The 20,233-nt window shown below is 37.3% G+C and overlaps 1 protein-coding gene across 2 annotated transcripts in view; it reads left to right on the forward strand.

Moving 5' to 3' along the window:
- Positions 1-20,233, forward strand: part of LOC142349336 (WD repeat-containing protein 48-like) — a 281,832-nt gene that overhangs the window by 253,084 nt on the left and 8,515 nt on the right. The window lies entirely within an intron of this gene.

Raw genomic sequence — 20,233 nt, forward strand, 5'->3', positions numbered from 1 at the left:
TGACAAACAATTGGAGTTGATATTTTTGTTCAGTTTGTTAACAATTTTTTCTGCTTACGTGGCATACGCGGCTGTTTCTGATTCGCTATGCACACTTTGCTCGCTAAGGGGATGGATAATCCGGATAAAAATAGAACACAGTAATAGTTTTCGTCCTACGCATTTATTTGGATCTGTTTTGAATCTGTGCTGATTTTTTACTTCCTACACAATTTTGTTATTCCTTAAGCTCAGCTCCAACATCGCCGGCCCTGTTTTCCTTCGTGAAAAATCTTCGCCAGTTGGTAGTACTGGAGCGAGCTTCACTACTGGCCTCTTGTAGTATCCGTGTTTCGTTCGGATTTTCGCTGATCGAATCACTCCGTCGGATCCTTCGGTTATTCGACCCAGATCGTAATATCCATGTTTGTCACTTTCTTCCACTAACCACACAAGGTCACCCTGCTGAAGACTTCTGTCCGTTGTGGTCTGCCGTTTCTTTCGACTGTTCAACGTTGGCAAGTACTCTTTACGGAATCTGTCACAGATGAGGTCTGCGTAAACTTGTGTTTGTCGGAAGAGCTTTCTATGATCAACAGATTGCTCTGCACTTGATAGATACCGTAAACAAAGTTTGTTGTTGCCAAGTAGGAAATGGTTTGGAGTAATAGCTTCTAAATTGGTAGCATCAGAACTGACCAGTGTCAGTGGTCTCGCATTCAGCGTCTGTTCAACAAGACACATTGTGGTTGACAGAACATCTTCTGCGACTAATCGATTGCCCAGCACTGCCTGCGTACATTGCCGTTTTCAAACTCCTAACCAGTCTTTCCCACACTCCTCCGAAGTGTGGTGCTGCAGGTGGGTTGAACTACCATCTGATATCATGTTGAATCGGATGTTCTTCAATTTGCTCCTTGTTCCATGCTGCTATATACTCTACCAATTCTTTTTCAGCTCCAATGAAGTTTTGAGCGGTTTGCCTCTTCGAGTAATGAATCGCATAATTGCGTTCAGACAACTATCAGTGTCTAGTTTTGGTACAATCTCTATATGTACCGCTCGTAGAGTAAGGCATGTGAGTAGACAGCACCAACGCTTTTCGTTTCTTCGACCAATCTTTACTGTGAATGGTCCGAAATAGTCTACGCCCACATTCGAGAACACTGTTGATGCGACTAATCGTTCTTCAGGTAGATCTTGCCATTACTGGTGCCTTTGTTTGGGCTCTTCCCTTTCGACATCTAATGCAGTTGTTTCTGATCGATCTCAAAGCATTTCGTATGCCTAGGATCCAGAATTTCTGCTGAACTTTGTTTCTGACATGTTCAGTACCTTCGTGATGACTATTCTTATGTTCATTTCGCAAGAATATTTCAACTACATAGTGCTTCCAATGTAACAGTATTGGATGCTTGGTTTCGAAGTTCAAATGACTTTTACCTATTCTGCCTTGAGCAAGAGTAAGTCCTTGCTGGACTATGAATGGTTAAAGCTGGAGGATTTTGCTGATTTTTGGAATTTTTTTCAGCCTTGAGGGATTTCATCTCTTCAGCAAACTGTTCTTGCTGCAGTAGTCTGAAGATGCTTGCTTGTGTTCCCTACCTTTCTTCAACACTTAGTGTTTTTGCTGCCGGTTTGTGTTTTTTAAGTACGCGCTGTACGTATGCCATTGTATTTACAAGTCGATTGAAATTGCTGAATCGTTCCCACTGAATCATCGGCTTCTTTTCAACCTTTGCTGAGAAGACCATTTGGTCGTTTTGTTCGTCCGAAGCAAATGTTAATTTCACCTGTTCAGGCCATTCGTTCTCGTTGCTTCAGCCAGGCCGGCCCATGGAGCCATTCGTGAACATTGATCGCTCGTGTCTCGATGTCAGCTGGATTGTTAATACCACTCACATGATTCCACTGTGAAACCTTAGTTTTATCTAAAATCTCCGCCACTCTGTTTGCAACAAACACCTGTTGCTTACGGTGGGAGCTATGAATCCATTGCAGAACAGTAGTGGAGTCTGTCCAAAAGTTACAACTGTGAATCTTCGATTCGTGTTCCTTCACTATCTCTTCTTTAAGTCTCACCGCCAGCACTGCTGCTTGTAGTTCCAAGCGTGGTATGGAAAGGTGTCGCATCGGTGCGACTCTGCACTTTCCGGTTACAAAGTCTGCTGAGTATTCTTTAGGCTTTGAACATAGATATGCCATTGCGCACATTGTCTTCAGATGCGTCGGCAAACACATGAAGTTCTCATTTGTCTTTGGCTGTGCTGAAGTATTTTCTATCAATGCTGGTTTCTGATACTTCTGGAAGCTGCGCTTTCCACTTCAGAAACTCTTCTTTTTCGTTAGGTTCTACTGAGTTTCCAAATGCTGTCCATTTTTGGTCCAGATGCTCTTCAGGAGTCGTCTCATATGAACACTGAATGGTGCAAACGGTCCAAGAGGATCAAAGACTGATGAAACTAGAGGTGAAATCTTCCTTTGGGTAATTGGGGTCTCAACTTTTTTGCTCGTACCTCTACAAACCTGTAGAATATAATCGATAATCGTCCACTGAAGCCCAAGCACGGTTGAACCTTCCTTGCTGGGTTCGACTTCAACCTGCTTTTTGTCGCTGATTGATATCAAGTCCTCTGGGAATGCGTTGGTTACCACGTCGCTGTTGGTGGTCCACTTCTTCAGTTCAAATCCATGTTTTGAGAGCAGAGGTTGCTGTTGTTTGAAAACCTTGATTGCTTTTTCAGGTGTTTCGACTGACTTGATGAAATCGTCCTTGTAGAAATTGTTTTGGGTTGTTTTTGCTGCAATTGGGAACTCGTCCTCGTTATCGATGGCTACTCGCTTCAGAGCGTAGTTGGCACATGTTGGTAAATTCTTCGCTCCGAAAACATGACGCTGATACTCGTAAATTTGCACAGGTTCGTTCATTGTTGGTCGCCACAGGAATCTCAAGCAGCTTTTATCCCGTTCAGGAACTTGCACTTGCAGAAACATTGATTCAATGTCTGTGGTTAGGGCAATTGGTCCTTCTCGAAATCTGAATATTGTTCCGATCAATCCGTGTAGTAGATCGGGTCCGGCTAACAACTTGTCATTTAGGTATATATCCTTGCATTTTGCTGCAGCGTTGCAAACTCGGCGAACTTTACCCAGTTTGTTGGGGTTTAGAACTAGATGGTTTGACAAGTACCATTCCCTTCCGAAAGTGCCTTTGACTTCCGATTTACCAAGGATCTTCGCAAATCCCTTTTCAACATCTGTAGCATTTGACTGTTGATACAATTCTTTTAAATTTGGGTCTCGTTGGAACCTTCGTTCCAGTGAGTAGAGCTGACCAAGGGCCGAGCCGTAGTTGTTTGGACGATTGGGTTCTGGTTCACTCCAGAGCATGCGCACTTCGTACCGCTCACCTGTGAACTTTGTTGTGCTCTCTAGAAACTTCTGAGCTTGCTCTTTCTTTGATTGACTTGGAACATTTATTTTGGAAGCATAAGTTTCTATGTCCCACAATGATTGGATATTATCTGCCAATTTCACATCATCTGTGGAGGCGAAATGACAGACATTTTGACTTTTCCTGCCTTTCATGGGACCACTGACTACCCATCCTAATTCTGTTAAGACGGCGAAAGGCTTACTTCGTGTTCCAATCTTATAGTCCAATGGACGTTGAATTTCGTACGCATCTTGTCCAAGTATGATGCCTACTTCCATCAGGTTGAATGTTCTGTTAGTGAGAACATTCAGGTGTCTGAAGTTGTTCTTCAGTTCCTTGTAAGCATATGTTGTATCTCCCAACGAGATTGATGGGTGTGCAAACGCTTCAATCGAATGCACCTTTGAGTGTAGTCCCTTTATTGTGATAGGAACCTTCTCTGTCCTCAAATCTTGCGTCCCATGTATGCCAGCTATGTTCAAGGTAACGTCCGTGCCTTTGGCTTGTAGTTGATCCTTGACACTTTGATCGATGAATGATACTGTTGACCCACTATCGAGGAAAGCGTAGGTAGTCAACCTGTTACCACCGCTCTGAACCGATACCGGAACTATTTGAAGAAAACTGGTAGCTTGGTTACTCTGGTTGATTGTTGCTGCGCTTACATTAACTGCGTGACTACCCTCGTCCATTTGGTTTTCGGAGTGTAGCAGTCTGTTGTGCTTTTTGGTACATCCATTTATACCGCACGGGTGGACTTTACAATATTTGATTGCATGCCCTTCCCCAGACTTCCATAACATAAGTGTTCTTTTCTCACTGCTGCATAGCGATCGGTGACATTCATATTCTTAAATACTGGACAGTTCCATATTTTATCCGCTAGAGTGCCATCCGCTAGGGGACAGTTTTTGTTTTGCTTTTGCTTCGTTCCGTTTGCCTTCGAACTCGCACTAACAATTGACGATTTTAAGCATCGTTTTTCCTTGTTGGCTTTTGGTCGCTCATCTTCCTTTCGTTGGCTCTTGGTTGATGGCATTCCTTTATGGACAAAAGCCTTTCGAGCTGACCACTTTTCAAGGAGAGTGAGGTCGGGTCTATCTTCTTGACACTCGTCAACGAAAATGAACCACTTTTTTTGAAATTTGGGGGCAGTTTTTCAATTGCAACTTGCAGTGTTGAACTTGAATGCAGGTCGCCCTCATAATTGTATTGCTTCAGAACATTAACTAGGTTGCTGATTGTTATTGAGTAATTAATTATAGCCGTTGAGTCGTGCATTCGAATTGGTTGTTGTTTGCGCAATGTGTTGAGCTGAGCGTCGATAATTAGGTAAGTTCGCCCAAACTTCCGTCCCAGGAGTTCCCACGCTTGAGCGTAAAACTCTCCCGAATAGCCCGTTCCTGATATAGCTGACTTTGCTTTACCTGTCAACAAGGTTTTCAAGTGGCTCATTTTCTCTGAGTCAGGTATATCGCGATTGTGTATATCGCGATCAGGTATATACAACGTTGCTCTGAACATATTGGACCACTCTGGCCACTCGAGGGTTTTTCCGTCGAATGAACTCAACTTCACTTTAGGTAGCTGACTACTACTGCTTGGTTTATTACGCACAGACTTGTCTTGTTCCCGGGCTGAGCTGACACGCTCTTCCCTTGGTGACCGTGACTTAAGTACACCTTCGCGATTGAAGCTTACCCTGGGATAATTGTGGTCAATCCTGGTTTTCGCACGCTCGAAACTATAATCGTGCAAGTTGGAGTCATTGAGCCAACTGGAAACATTGTTCTTCGGGGTTTTCCAGTTGAATGGTGATCTACTTCGGATACTGGGGGCTGCACTATCATCAGAATCTGATGCTCTTGCGTCAAGAGCTTCTTTCTCGTATTCCAGTTTCAGTGCACCATCTTCAAAAAGTTGCATCTCCATTTCAAGCTCTTTCCTTTTGAAATCAAATTTAGTTCTCTTCAACCTCATTTTTGATGCAAAGTCTTTCTCTAAAGCCGCAAGTTTTGCTGCCTTTTTTGTTCGTTTATCAGAGGAGGCCTTTGAATCATTGTCCTGTTTGGGTTTCCCATTTTCGACAGTTCGTTGAGAAACTCCTACAACAGACTGTTATTTCTTAGCGGCAGTTGGTTCTGCATCGCTTGTCAACCGAGCGGTTTGATTCTGTTGATCCGTCATGTTTGTTTCTCCGTGAATGTATGGTAACCAATCTGCGTTTTATGTTTGTAAGAAATCTAGTCGTTCGGCTTCGTTACGTTCAAACAATTCGGGATCACGAAGAATATTTGCTCGCTTCCGAAGAAGAATGCAATAAGAGTTTTCAATCTTCGGTATCTGTTGACAAATGGTCTTGAGTTTGGTCGTTGTTTCTGATTAGCTCCTGGCCCTCCTGAGTTTTCTTCGATTCTTTTTTACAGTTTCTAATCTTTCTATGCAAAATGTCTTGACTCTGTGACGGAGTCACTTCGTTTGTACTTTGTGACTGCAGCTTGAATCTCTACAGTACTTTTGTTTATTTGCTTTAATTAAGACTTGCTATTCAACTTCTAACGCACTATGCCTAATTGACTTTGCGTCGTTGAATTGCCTGTTGAGTTTTGTTTTATTCGAGGATGCCTTTGACACTTCACTTGTTGAGTTGGACAGCAGTTTGTATTTCACTGTCCGGGTCGGCGGACCAAATGTAACGGCTGCTCTCCTTGTGTTTCACAAAGAAATGTTTACACCGCCCAGTTCGTTCTGAGTGGTTACAAAGTCTGTCCGGATACTTCGTTTATGCAGTTTGCTTTTGTAACTGCTTATCCGTTCTGCTGTACTTACCGTTGCATTAACTAATTTGACTAACTTAGTTTTGGTTTTTTTTCTCAATTGAACTGGGTCCACACATCACACAATACGGGATCTCTATATGTTTACAAGTTCAATCGTTTTGATGAAACAAATCTAAGGCACAAATATATGCCTGAGAAGTGTTATGAAAAATTGGTTTCTAACTTAATCATAGGTGTGTGCGTTGCGGTTTTCGCAGAGTACTCACGAGTTGAAGAGTGGAAATCAGGACACAGAAAATTGAATTCACTGTTCGAGACGTTTTCGATACAAGACACAATATTTGATAGAATATTGCTCGAGACAAGTTTTGGTATCAAGATACAGTAACAGTTTAACACCTATACTGTTCAATTGTTTGGTTTTGGCAAGACGCAGTAACAAATATACTGCTCAAGACTATATTATTTCAAGAATTTTAATGAGTTTATGTGCCAGCTCGAGTTGCTAGGCTGACAAACAATTGGAGTTGATATTTTTGTTCAGTTTGTTGACAGTTTTTTTTGCTTACGTGGCATACGCGGCTGTTTCTGATTCGCTATGCACACTTTGCTCGCTAAGGGGATGGATAATCCGGATAAAAATAGAACACAGTAATAGTTTTCGTCCTACGCATTTATTTTGATCTGTTTTGAATCTGTGCTGATTTTTTACTTCCTACGCAAGCTCAGCTCCAACAGGGCGTCTTTTTTATCGGTAATTTCTTGGAGTGTATTTGAAACAGGTAGTGAAATGCGTGAAAACAGTGTTTAGGGCAAATTGCTGAAAAGCAGCGAGAAGAGAGCAGTTTTTTTGTTCATTTCGCGTTTTTGAGAGAGAGAAAAGATGTGAAAAAATTTTTGCAAGGCAAGAGATTTTTCAAAGCAGCTTTTTAGTTTTAACTACAATTTTTTCAATCAAAGACGTTCCCTCAGTAATCTAAACTGATACGTGCATTTGGAATCATTTTTGACCTTTTAAAGGAAAGATTACACTTTAAGTGTCAAATTTGATTTGTTTTTGCATCAGTTTTTGTTCTCCTTATTGCGTTTGAGGAGTTTTATGGATCAAATCAGGCGCTCTAACGTCTTTGTTGACTTCAGTTTAATTGATACTCATATTGATTAGTTTTTGTTAACGGAAATAGAGTAAGGTTGAGTAAATTTTTATCAATTCTTGTATTTTTTGTCTATCTCTTTCGATTTTATGCTTCTTGTTATCGTGGTTTCATTAATTCTTAATAAAAAGCGATTTTTTAAGCAATCGCAACCATAATCTTCTTATGCTTTACAAGTTTTTGTCAGTTAAATTTCGTGTTAGTTTTCCTGTTATTGTTCTATTGTGTTTAGTATAATGAAGTAGGAAGTATATCATGCCAGTGAGTTTAGTCAGTTTTCTGCTTCGGGTCGTTTCCGGATTTCTTCCGGGTATTTTTTAATCGGTGACTTGTATATTTGCGGATGATTTTAGAGGAAGTCAAATGACACACGTGAAGAGATGTGTTTCTGTTAATCTGCTGAACAAAAGTCAAATATAAAGTGAAAGTTTAGAGTGGTTTTCGTTCATGCTTTATTCTGAGAGAAAAAGAGCGAGAAAATTAGATGTGAAAAATTGAGCTAAGTGAGCGAATTTTTTGTTCTTGTACAGTTTTTCAAAGAGTTTTTTTTAAGTTCCAACTCAAATATTTTTAATCAAAGATGTTTTGATCAGTTATCCTAGCTGGTAAAAGTGCGTTTGGAATTTTTTGACCTTTTGAAGGAAAATTTAAGTTTTAATTTAGGTTTTTGTTATGTTAAACATTTTGATTCGTTTTAAGATTTTTAGCAGTTTTTGTTGTTCATTTTATTGCTTTTCAGGAGTTTGTTGTTCAAATCAGTCGCTCTAACGTTTTTTGTTGATTCTCGGTTTGATCTTATTGAGTAGAGGTTTTTGTTGAAGACAATTGAGTAACTTTGAGTAATATTTTTTAAATCAGTTTTTGTTTTTCTCGTGTCTATCTCGTTCGCTTTTATGCTTCTTTTGGTCGTGTTTTGGTTAATTCTTAATGAAAAGTGTTTCCATGGGCGAATTAACTACTCTGAAGGGACACTTGAAAGCTAGGAATAAGTGAAGTAACGCTTCTTACTGGAATGAATAATACAAATTTCTAATTTGCGCTAAGCGAGCGAATTTTTTGTTCACGTGCAGCTGTTCCAGAGTTTTTTAAAGTTTTAACTCAAATTTTTTTCAATCAAAGTTGTTTCGATCAGTTATTCCTTAATCAAAAGTGATTCCATGGGTGAATTGACTACTCTGAAATGATAGTTGAAAGCTAGACAACGGATTCTCATTGGAATGAACATTAGAAATTTCTAATTTGTTTTTCAAGTATTTTTGGTTCTTCGCTTTCTTGTTGCTTCAGATCTTTCAGCCAGGTGCTGGCAGCCTGAATGCTTGAGCGGATGAATTAATAATAGTTGTAACCTAAATATAATGGTTGGGAGGAAGCTTTTTACCACCTCTTCCTTTCCGTCGGTTTTCTATATGAACTATTTTGTTTTAGTCAATTATTGCTCTTTTAATTAAATAAACTAACCGCCTTGCAAGTTATTTTGCCAATTGATGTTTTAAAGTCGCAACTTGTGCAGATTTGTTCAGATGCTTCATCAGTTTTTGCCTGTTAAATTTCATATTAATTTTCCTGTTATTGTTTTATGATGTTTAGTATAATAAAGTAGGAAGTGTATCATATCAGTGAGGTTAGTCAGTTTTCTACTATGGGTTGTTTCAGGAGTTCTTCCGGCTATTTTTTAAGCGGCGACTTCTATATTGAGTATGTGTTTTAGAAGAAGTCAAATGACGCACGTTAAGAGAAGTGTTTTCGTCAATCTGTTGAAGAAAAGTCAAAAGCAGAGAGAATTTAGAGTCGTTTTTGTTCATGCGTTATTCTGGGAGAGTGCAAGAAAAGTAGGTGTGAAAAAACTCGCCAACCGAGCAAAATTTGCTGATCACGGTAGGATTTTTCAAAGCAGTTTGTAGTTTGAACATATTTTTATCGGAAAATGGTGATTATTTCAATCTACTCAGCTAGCATTAGTCCGTTTAGAGGATTTTTGATTTTATGATAAGGCTTTCAAAATAACGATCAACAAAATAACATAATTTTAGTCAAATTTTGAACTATTTTGCCATCACGATTTTGCCATCAAGGTCATTTCATAGTAAGTGGGGAGTTCTTTGGTTAATCGTAATTATTTTAGTCATTTAGTTTCTTTTGATAAAATAAATTTTAATCTGAGTTGCGTTTGCTTAAAAAATGATATTTTTAAACAAATTTTGCCTATTTTCGTCTTTTTGAAAGCTTTTGTTGCCTATTTCTGATGAACTAAGCCTTTGGCAATAGCTTTTCTTGTTCACTATTTAGCCTAGAGATACTACTAGAGCTATTATATAGATTTTACTGCTCAGATTTGACAGTTCATGGTTTCATACATTGCAGTGTTTACTTATAAAAAGGTATAGATTTGTATTTTCTTTTTCGGTTTTTCATTGTTCGCCTTTTGTTGTTTACGGTTTCTCCGACCGGAGTTGCGTACTGCACTGATCTAGTTGAAGAATCTGCTAAACGTGTGCCAGAATAACAATCTAGAAGTTGCTTTTTAACTTTTTCAGTTTAACAGTTTTTTTTTCCTTTTCCTTGGTTTTCTCTGTTGTTTAGTGTTTCTCGTATTTCTTTTGTCAACGGTTGGTCAGCTATTGAGTGCAGTTTATTTTTTTGCAGTTTGTTTTGGCTATTTTGGTTTTGTTGGCGCAACTTGGGATAGAATTTTATTTTCCATATATATTTTTTGGCCGTTCTCGTGTTTTCGTTCCTCTTTTAACGCTTTCTAAACTGTTTCTAAAAGCTTCGTAGACTTAATCAGCAGGCTCATTTTTTTCATTAAGTGGTTGGTTGGGGACTAAAGAAATGCGTACTTTGAGTGGGTTCCGGAGTCGTTTGGCAGTGTTTTTTAATTCGTCGAATAAAAATTTGACCTCAGTTTTGATTTCAGCTTAGTTCACAGCTTGTTCACAGTTGTGAAATCGTTTTGACTTCTCTAGGCTATATTGATTTTGCTCTAATTCTGCTGGAACTGCTTTTAGATAGAAGTTGCACGGCAAAATAGTTCAAAATGAACAGACTCAGTATTAAAAAACGAATCCAGAAATAGGTACAGGATAAACCGTTAAAACTCAATTTTAAATGCGCGATACTTAATTTTGTTCTCAGTTGCAATCTCCAACGCTTACTGTTATTGATAGTAGCCTCTGTATCCTCCCACTAAGAAACATTAGTATGTTCAACTACAAAATGACATCGAGATAGCTCTCTTTTTAATAGCCGCGTCCTTAATTCTAGGCGGCTATTATAGCGCTCCTAAATTCTTTTACAATTCAAAGAATTTGAATTGTATTGGGCGCTGTCTTTTTGTTAAGATCTGTTCACACATTTTCATGATTTTTGAAGTCAAATTGGAGTGGTGATTTTGGTCACGCCGAAACAGGAAATGGAGCAAAAAAACGAGTGGTTTTGCGGCGTAAATTTTTTTCGATCTAATTTTAAAGTAGAGTGAGAAAACGGTGTTTGAACAAAAATTAGCTTTCTAGCTAGTGGTTTGTTGTTCACATGCGGCATTTTCACTCTGATTTTTACTGTTTTTTCGATTTTTTGGATCGGATTTTTTTCTAAATGGTTTTCCCAATTCATTCGTAGTTCATTCTAGGCCTGGTTTTTAGAACCACATTTCCGTTTTTCCGAATGATTTCTTTTTTGACATGCGACATTTTGACATTGATTTTCTGTTTTTTTTAAATTTTTTATCTGTTTTTTTTTTAAAATGGTTTTTCCAATTTGCTCATAGTCCTCTTTAGGTCTAGATGTTTGTTTAGTCAATGAACATTCTTTGAATTGTTCGTCAGGACTTGTCCTGTTATGTTTTTTTACTTCGTCTAACAGATTTTTGTTTCGTCTTACCCTGACTTCTTGGAATTGACCTTTTCAATGACTTACCTCACTCAAAAATTGACTTCTGAACTCATTTATGGAACTTCAAATTTTATGAACATTTACTTATTAAAGGTCAATAATGTGCATCTAAGTAGTGCCAAACATATATGCCCTAATTCTTGATTATTAGTGTTGAGTTTTTGATTTCGAATATTAATTTTGGTACTTTTTCCGTTTGTGCCCCCCAAATATTTAACGTGCATCTGGGGGCTGCAAATAGTATGCGCCTACTAAGCTGAGGGGGCACAAACGGAAAAGATCCTAATTTTGAAAAGCTCTATCAGGGCTTTCTCCTTATAGAGCTTATGTGTCTCATAAAAATGACAGTCCGAAGCTAACCCAAAAAGTCTAGTGGTCTATTAAAGGACTGGTGGTCGATCTGTCTATTTTATTTCTAAAATCAGTTTTTTGTGTTCATTATTTTCTGCTTTCAATCCCAATTGTGGCTATGGAAGACAACAGTGGGTATGTTTTTTTAATGGCCGCCCTCCTCTGCTCTGCCGGATATTATAGAGGCCATGATTCTTTTAATTCAAATTTGGGATTGTATTGGTGCCGTCTTTTTTTATATCTCACTTTTTCGATTTCTTGTTGTCAATGAAGTCGAAATAGAGTAGTACTTTTAGTCATATTGGAGTACTAAAAGGAGCGCAGAGCAAAAAGTTTCAGGGCGTGAAATTGCTTGTAACAGCTTTGAACTGCAATGAAACATAATTGTATATATTGAACAGTTTCAGCTCATATGTAACGTTTATTATCGACTTTGACACTTTTCAAAATGCCAAATTCTTGGTTTTCGTCCGTTTTTAGAGTTGTTCATATCCTATTATATAATGTAATTAATGGTCGATTTCATTGGCGCTCTGATGAGGCCTAATTGAGGTTGTTTTGGTTTGAATTGATGCATATTTATGGTTTATTAGTGTTTCCGTTTTTCATGTTCTCTGCTGTACTATTACTTAGTATTGTTTTTTCAGGCCTCATTAACTCGACGATGAAGTATAATTCGGGTTCATGAAAGGTTTCAGTTCATATCTAAAATTTTTAACTGCTCTCGAATGAGAAGCAATCATTCTGAACGTGTGTCATTGTAGTATAGTGTCTTCCTGGGCACGCACGCAACGGGGGGGGGGGGGACATTTGTGTAACCCTGTGTTTGCAAACGAAAAATTTTTTCGAAATGTTGGTAGTTTTTGGCGTTTTGGCAAGAGGTGCAAAACGCCAAAAACTACCAACATTTCGAAAATTTTACAGTGTCAGCAACACCCCAACCCCCTGCCCCCCCCCCCCCCCCCGTTGCAAACAGAGCGTTCCGGGAAGACACATTTTTGGTAAATTTTGTTAGTTTTAGACGTTTTTGATGGGTTTGGCTTGTTTTTGGGTGTTAGTTGGGAATTATCACTGCTATTTTGGTGGTTGTCATTTTATAATCAGTCCAAGTGAGCCTCATCAGTAAAAAAAAATTGGAAAAAAAATTGAAATATCGAAAATTTTGTGTGAAATGCATTTTGCTTTAAATTTTGCATGAATTTTGTTTTAAAATTCTGTGAAATGCATTTTGCGCTCGGTTTCAACTCTCAGAGACAATTTTTTGTTGACCGCATCGTGCCTCGTGAGCCTCATCATCGAAAAAAATTGAAAAATTTTGGGAAAATTCGAAAATTTTGAGTTGAATTGTTAAAATTGCGTGAAATACATTTTCCACCGGTTTTCAGGTTTAAAAGTCAACTTTTTGTGAACATCATGGCATTAAAATTATATCAAATGTTTTATCATCATAAATTGTCATCAATCACGGCTCATCAGCTAGTTGAAAAATTTGTTGAGTATATATGGTATTCTTTATGTCTGTTGCTATGAATCTGTCCGCTCAAATCCTCTTTTAGCCCACCAAGGAGGTGAGTGGTTGCTGCTGTGCTGTTGTTAGAACTATCTGTGTCACCAATCTATTTTTAGAATTAAATGTATACTTTGACTAACCCCTATAGTCACTACCGAAGGTCGTTTTACACGAGATAGGAAGACCGATCGACCGAGAGTGTCAATGAACTGTTTCTGAATAAGTTTACATGTTCAACTGTCTGCATTGGGTGGTTTTATTATTATTTTTTAACGCAGTTCTTGTATAGCAATAGAGCAGACTTATAGGAATTTGTGAGAGTTTAAGTTAGAGTTTGATGTGTAAGCAAACTATGTCAGTGGTTGACGATTGTTCCTTTGTCTTTTCTCACGATACTATCCGTACAGAAAGACGTTCGGTAGCTGCCTGTGTGAACAATTGTTACTCTACTAAAAAAGACAGAGACATTAAGGAAGCAAATCATCTGTATATGTCTTGCGCTTGACGTAACATATATAAATTATTTGGATAAAACTTGAGTACTACCAGGAAAACATTACATTTATCACCATGAATGTAATTTTTTTTTTCTCAGAAGATACTTTTAACCATCAAAAGAGAGAAAACTAGAGAGATCAACAAACAATCACGACATTAAAAAAACAACAAACAATGTTTTATTGCAATATAAGTAGTTTATTGAGGTTGAGCAAATGCAATTCGTAAGATTATAACTGTTTGGGATATTAACAGACTCATTTAGAGTTAACGTTTTTTTGGACGAAGACAAGAGCTGACGGGCGGCGTCTCAAGACTGTTGGTTGCCACAAGCGTACTACTTTCGGGTCTTTTGATTACACTTGTTGTAATTACTGTAGAGGTTATCGAGTTTTCTAAGTTGATGGTTGTTGATTCTGGACTTTCAATAATAGCTGGGATTTTCCAAAAGTTTTCAATGAGTTCAAGTTCCTACCAAAACTCTTCCTGATTTTCGTAGATAGATATTTCTGGAACATCGTAATCATAGAGAATTCTTCTAATGTCATCTGCCAGAACGTTTGAGTCAATTATTAACTCACGAGTGTAACCCGCAACAAATTCCAGAGTATATTGAGCTCGCTTAAGTGAAGCGTTTTCAAATTTAGAAGATTGACTGAAATCGAAATTAATGAAAGGCAATGCCATGTGTTTCACAGTTTTCCATTCTTCACATTGATACTCCTGTTGAACAATAATATTTTCTTTTTATAAAGTCTCGTACGCAATTGTTCGACTACTGGTAGATTTTTCTTTTAGTATGATTGCAATGGGAAACATTTTAGGAAGTCAGTCATAATTTTTTCTGTTTACACACGTTTAAGTGGACTTGAATAACTTGTTGAAGACTGGAAAATATACCAAAAAAATACTTAAAGAAATTTTAGAAGAAAATGGTAAAAAAAATTGAGTTAATTACTGGTGATGTAATCTGAATAGTTTTTATTGACAAGAATTATCAAAGCGCAAAAAATATCAATACATTTGTCAGCAAATCAGACAGAATATAATTATTTTATATTTAAAGTAATAAATTTGAAGAATCTGGTTTGTGCGAAAAATCGAACACTTATTTTGTAGGTGTTAGTTCTGCCACTGTTTAGAAAAATTTGTGCTCTGAAAAGGTTAATGTATACGGATGAGATATTTTCTTTAATGTCTGCAGTTTTTATGCTACATGTACTCTCCTTTTCTAAAATAAACACAAGATTTGAAACTTTTAGTGTAATCCCCACCAGCTGGTATCTTTCCGCAAAGCTATTTTTATAATCAATATTGAACCTTTTAATTTAGTTGTTTTTTGTTGCTACAGTACCTTGTGTTCACACTGATGCTGTGAAACGGAAATAAAAAACAAATTCGTTTTGGCGTGTCTTGACTTTCTAATGAATACATTTTGAATGAAAAAGCTACTGTTTTCGGAAATATCTAGGAAAACATGAAAAACTATTTAATTACTTTGAACGCTTTCAGCTCCAGCAGACAAATAGTTTTGCAATCTCTTCCTCTATGAATTAGATTGATCTGATTTCTCCGAAGAGAAAATTAAAAGTCTCTATTTTTTTAGTTTCAGTCGCTTTCAATCTAACTCGCAATGCATCTTGATAAACCAATTGTTTGTAGATATTGTTTGAAAAACATTCATGAGAAGTATTTGTACTTAGCCACAACTTAACCAAAAATTTGGTAAGATTGAACTATTTTTTGGCAGCAAGTGAATACTTCAGTCAAAAGGAATGTTTGACCATACGGAGGACTTATTGGAATAGATAACTTCTTTAGATTCGTACCTAAACAATTCGAAAATTCTACGATTACATGCAATTTTGCATGACGCTGGTGGTTTCATCCACGAGCTCTACACTGAAGGACCCGGCTGTCGTACATGCTTCCCTGGAAGCTTAATAGTTGCTTTACTGAACATCTGACAGGAATTCTTTTTGTTTGTATATCAAAGTTTTGCACTCAAAAATTTATTACTTGTTGGAAAGTTAAGCAGTAAAACAGTTTTGTTAGACTTTGAAGGTTTCCGTCACAGGAAAGTAAAGTTCATTGTTAAGGAGTTTGATGTATGTACTGAGGGTTACAACAATTGTTTTGTTTTCTCCACCATCAAAATTTTCCGATTTGACAAATCCGCAGAAAACTTTAACTAATTGGTTAATGAATCTAAAATCTTACTGGCTTAGAGTGGAACTCTAATCCAGAAAATTATCCCTGCTTTTGTCTGACACAAATTGTTCAAAGCGTTCGGTTAATTAACCAGAGAGCGGTTTTTTACGATAAAGGTTTTGAAAAGACTCAGCTTTTATCGGAATTGCTCGATTGTCCAGTAATCAATTCAAATAATCTAGAGTGTCCTAAAATATCTTAGTTTTTTTACAGTCAACTGTGTGAATCATAGCTCAAGACAGCGTGGTAGCGTCAACAATCATTGTGCACGGGAAAAGGCCTGTTTCTATTTTGACTGGTTGACTAATGAGAGGAATTGACGAAAGTGGAAGCACCCTTGTCAGTGAATTCGACTCTTTGCGCCTTGATCACGAAGGAGGGGACACTGAACTTTTCAACTTGCAAAGGAGAAAGAATAAAAAGTGGTTCTCAAGTTCGTCCGAGAACAGTTAGGGTGTTATTGACAAAGGAGGAAATTCGTCCGAATACACACCTGGTTTTTTACATCGAACCTTTTATTTCAGAAAAAAGAAAATGTCGGATTGTCAACACAAAGTCTCGCCTCCGAAACCTCGATTAATATCGAAACATCCAACTGGAAAAGAAGTAGATAAAAACGATGAAATGCTGCCTGATGAGATTCAAGATCTTGTAAACACGGACAAGGCCAAAAGAAATTATTTACTATGAAAAACACTACAAGACTGCTTGCATGTTTCACAGTGCTCATGAATGAAATTTTGAGCGATCATAATATAATTGTTCTGAACTATTCTATGTAAATCATTAAAAAAGTTCAAATTATTGTTTTATACTCATTTTTTTGCGATGGAACAAGTAACAGTTAATCAAGTTGTACAAGAGACTCTTTTCGAAAGAGACGGTAATGGTAAATCTAATTGAGAAATCTGTAATCAGATAACATTACCACGATCGGAAGTTGTATTTTTTCTCTAATTGTTTGTTATTTTGATGCTAATAGTTCTTTGCCTTGTAAAATTGACTGTGCTTAAACCAACTTGTGAGGAAACCTCAGTTTGGATTTCGATTCTATCGAGTTTAGATGGATTTATCTTATTAAACCACCGATTATCAACAAAATAATCTCTACCAGTGAAAGATTTTTCATGGCCGTGGTAGGTCCGTCGGGTTGTGATAAAACGAATTTAATTTTCAGAATAATAGCAGGAAACACCTTTTATCCAAAGTTTAAAAATGTTGTTTTCTACCACGAAATGCAGCCAAAATACTCACAAGTTGACCAGCATTCAAACAGTTTTCAAAAATTCACACACTTGGAGTTTTTGCAAAATACTGAAGATTTTTTGCATATTTGACGATTCCTGCGAGGAAATTTTCACCAGCAAGGAGTTTGTCAAGCTGGCTACCGCCGGTCGACACAAGAGCAAGCACCACGTGACGTTCAGCAAGTCGAGTTTCTCGGTAAGCAACTGAACCTTACTCATTTTTTGAAAAATTTTTATGAAGTAGCATTAAGAGAAAATTTTGAACACTTATTGATTGATCCTGATCCAAAAACTTTGACTGTCTACGATTTTGTTCAAACATTACAGTGCCTGGACCGTCGGTGTTCTGCATACCTTCAGACAAAGCCGATATAACTCAAATATCAAATGAAAGAGAAAAGGTTCTTTATACTAAAGCGAATGGTATTTTTTATCTGATCCTGAGCTGTGGAAATTTCTCCGCACTTCCGAAGAAAAAAAATTGTATTAGTACTGTCTGAATTGATTTGTATTGGTACTGTCTGATGTCAACGGCATCAGAGGACATGTGAAAGTTCAGATCAATAATGTAATACAATACGGAAACGTGTTCAGGATTGTTCTTCGTAAAAAGGTTTCGGTTGAAAAGAAGAGAGGAATACTGCTCACAAAACAGGTTTTGATTTGGTTCGTCTCATTATTCATTTTTGCTACCAGTATTTGAGTCAATCATAAAAGAGTAGAAAGTGTCACCTGTCGAGGAGTTTATTTGAGTTCCGAAAAAAGTCTACATGAAAAATCAACCATACCAAACTCAGGTCTTAGAATATCCTGACGTAAAACAAATCGGCACAGCTGTCAATTATAAATAGAATGCGATCAAATGAACAATGAAGTGCACATCAATGAAAAACTGTCGGAAGAAGACTCTGGTGTTGATGTTGTTGACGAAAATCGGGTCGGAAATTCAAATAGACGGGCAAACATTATCTCTTTTGCGTCATTCAAAATACTTGTACAAAAAAATATTGTAGATCTAATTAAAAAACCTGATGTTGTATTTATTGGTGAAAACGAGAAGTTACTCTTTGACAACCGTCCCACTGACATAAACGCATTCGCTTTTTTGTACAAATTACAGCAACCAACAAAGAAAATTGACACTCCCAATTATTTTGAATTGTTAAAAGTGTTACAAATAAAAGGAGGAACAAATAATTAACAGCAATGCTCAAACTTCAATCAGGAAAAATTCTCCAGAAACCGCAACAAAATGAAAAAAGTCAAGAAATTACAGAAACAAAAGCGCCCAAAGCCTCAAAAACTTGACAACCAGCAGCAACAGTCCAGCAGAGCACTCCCCAATGAAGACGAAAGCAGCAGTGACACTGACGAAAGAGAAGAGGAAGGTTTCGAAACTCCGTGCGAAGCAAGTATACAGAAGGAAAAACAATGGGAATCTTACAACGAGTGAAGAAAAATTGCTGCAGTTGATGTACACAAAAGGGCCAGCTGCGTTTGGAAGCGTTCAAATTTAAGAAAAAATACAACCTCGCAAAACGACACGGTTTCTAGCGACCAAGAATTCTCACATAAATTATAAAGGGTTTGGAAAAAGTTGCGCACGTTTGAATGTTGCATATGACATTGATGAAATTGGTCTCTTGAATTGGAACACGTGGACAAACTAAAAACAAAACGCAGGTATTAATTACTTATTGATTGCTTTTGACTGTATTTCACGCTATCTACGTGTTGGACCACTCAAATCAAAATATGCAACAACAGCTGAAGCCTTCAAACAAATGATTAATCATAAACAGCAAACAGCCGAGAAAAAGTTTGGGTGGATGCTGGAACAGAGTATGTTGGAAATTTCAAAACAGTTTGCCGGAGGAGAAACATTGAAATTTATCAAATTTTCAGCGAAAAGAAGACTGCTTTCGCTAAAAAGAACATCCGCTCATTAAACATTAATTTTTACAAGTATCTTGAAGAAAAATGGACATATTCATACATTTCACAGTCGGAACCGTGTAACAAAAATTGATCCGAACAAAGTTCTATCAGTAGGAATCAGTGAAAGTTGCTGACAATAGCGAAATGTTCCCAAAACCTTAAATGAGTTTACCATGTTTAGTTTCATCAGCTTCTATGGACATCTTTCCAAAGAATACTTTGGCTAACTTTAAAAACTTTTATAATGGAAGGTGATTGGAGAGTAGCTTTGAGTGAAATTATGTTCCCATCCAGAATCAACCAAGTTAATAGCACTCGAATCATAAAGTATTCCTCTCAAGGTAACAAAAACCATCAGAGAAGTATTCCATCTGGTGCTGTCTTAAAACCATACAAAGAAGAGACAGTTTTTATCAATGCCGGACGCTATGAGAACTTGGAACACCTGATAAAAACCATCCAGACAGTGACTGGTCTAACTAAATTCAGTCATCAGTACAATAAAATCAGTCGTTTTGGTCTTCTCTTTGGCAAAAATGAAGGCATTACATTTCCTGACGAAGAAATACCAAGAATTCTGGGCTTTGGAGGAATCAAATATGGCTCAGGCACTCATGTTGGCTATAAAATGATCGATTCCTTTGACAATTTGGCAATGTGTGAAGAAGAGAAAGCTTTTGTTACTGATTACCCTTTTAATCTGGTTGCAGGAAAACAATTGATATTTGTATACAGCAACATAATTGAGTATCAGCACATTGGAGAAACAAAAGCTCAGCTGAGTCGTGTCATTGATTCAAAACAAAGCCTGAAAATCGGTAGCTTTTGTTAAATTGAACCCACACATAGAATAGTTTTTAGCAATTTGGAGTATAAGAAATTGTCAAACATTTTTTCAGTGTATTGAGGTTCAGTTGAGAACCGAAACTGGTAAATTTGTTCCATTTAGAGGAGCAGGTAAAGTTATTCTGACTTTAAACCTTAGAAATTTTAATTAAATGGAAGCGTACTATCAACATCAATCAGTTTCACCATACATTGTAGGACACTATCGTCAACGAGTTAGTGGTTTTGGGGCTTTAGCAGCTGGAATTGGTAGGGCGGCCATAGCGATAGCTAAAAAGTTTTGTGGCTTGTTGCTAAAAAGATTGTAAGGGAACTGTTTGTACAGGCGGCACCAGAGATTGTTAACGTTGTCACCAAAAAGAAGAGTCCTAAAGAAGCACTCAAATCAACTGTTC

The sequence above is a fragment of the Convolutriloba macropyga genome, chromosome 11 (genome assembly GCF_964194025.1).
Source record: "Convolutriloba macropyga chromosome 11, txConMacr16.3, whole genome shotgun sequence".
NCBI classification, from domain to species: Eukaryota; Metazoa; Xenacoelomorpha; order Acoela; family Convolutidae; genus Convolutriloba; species Convolutriloba macropyga.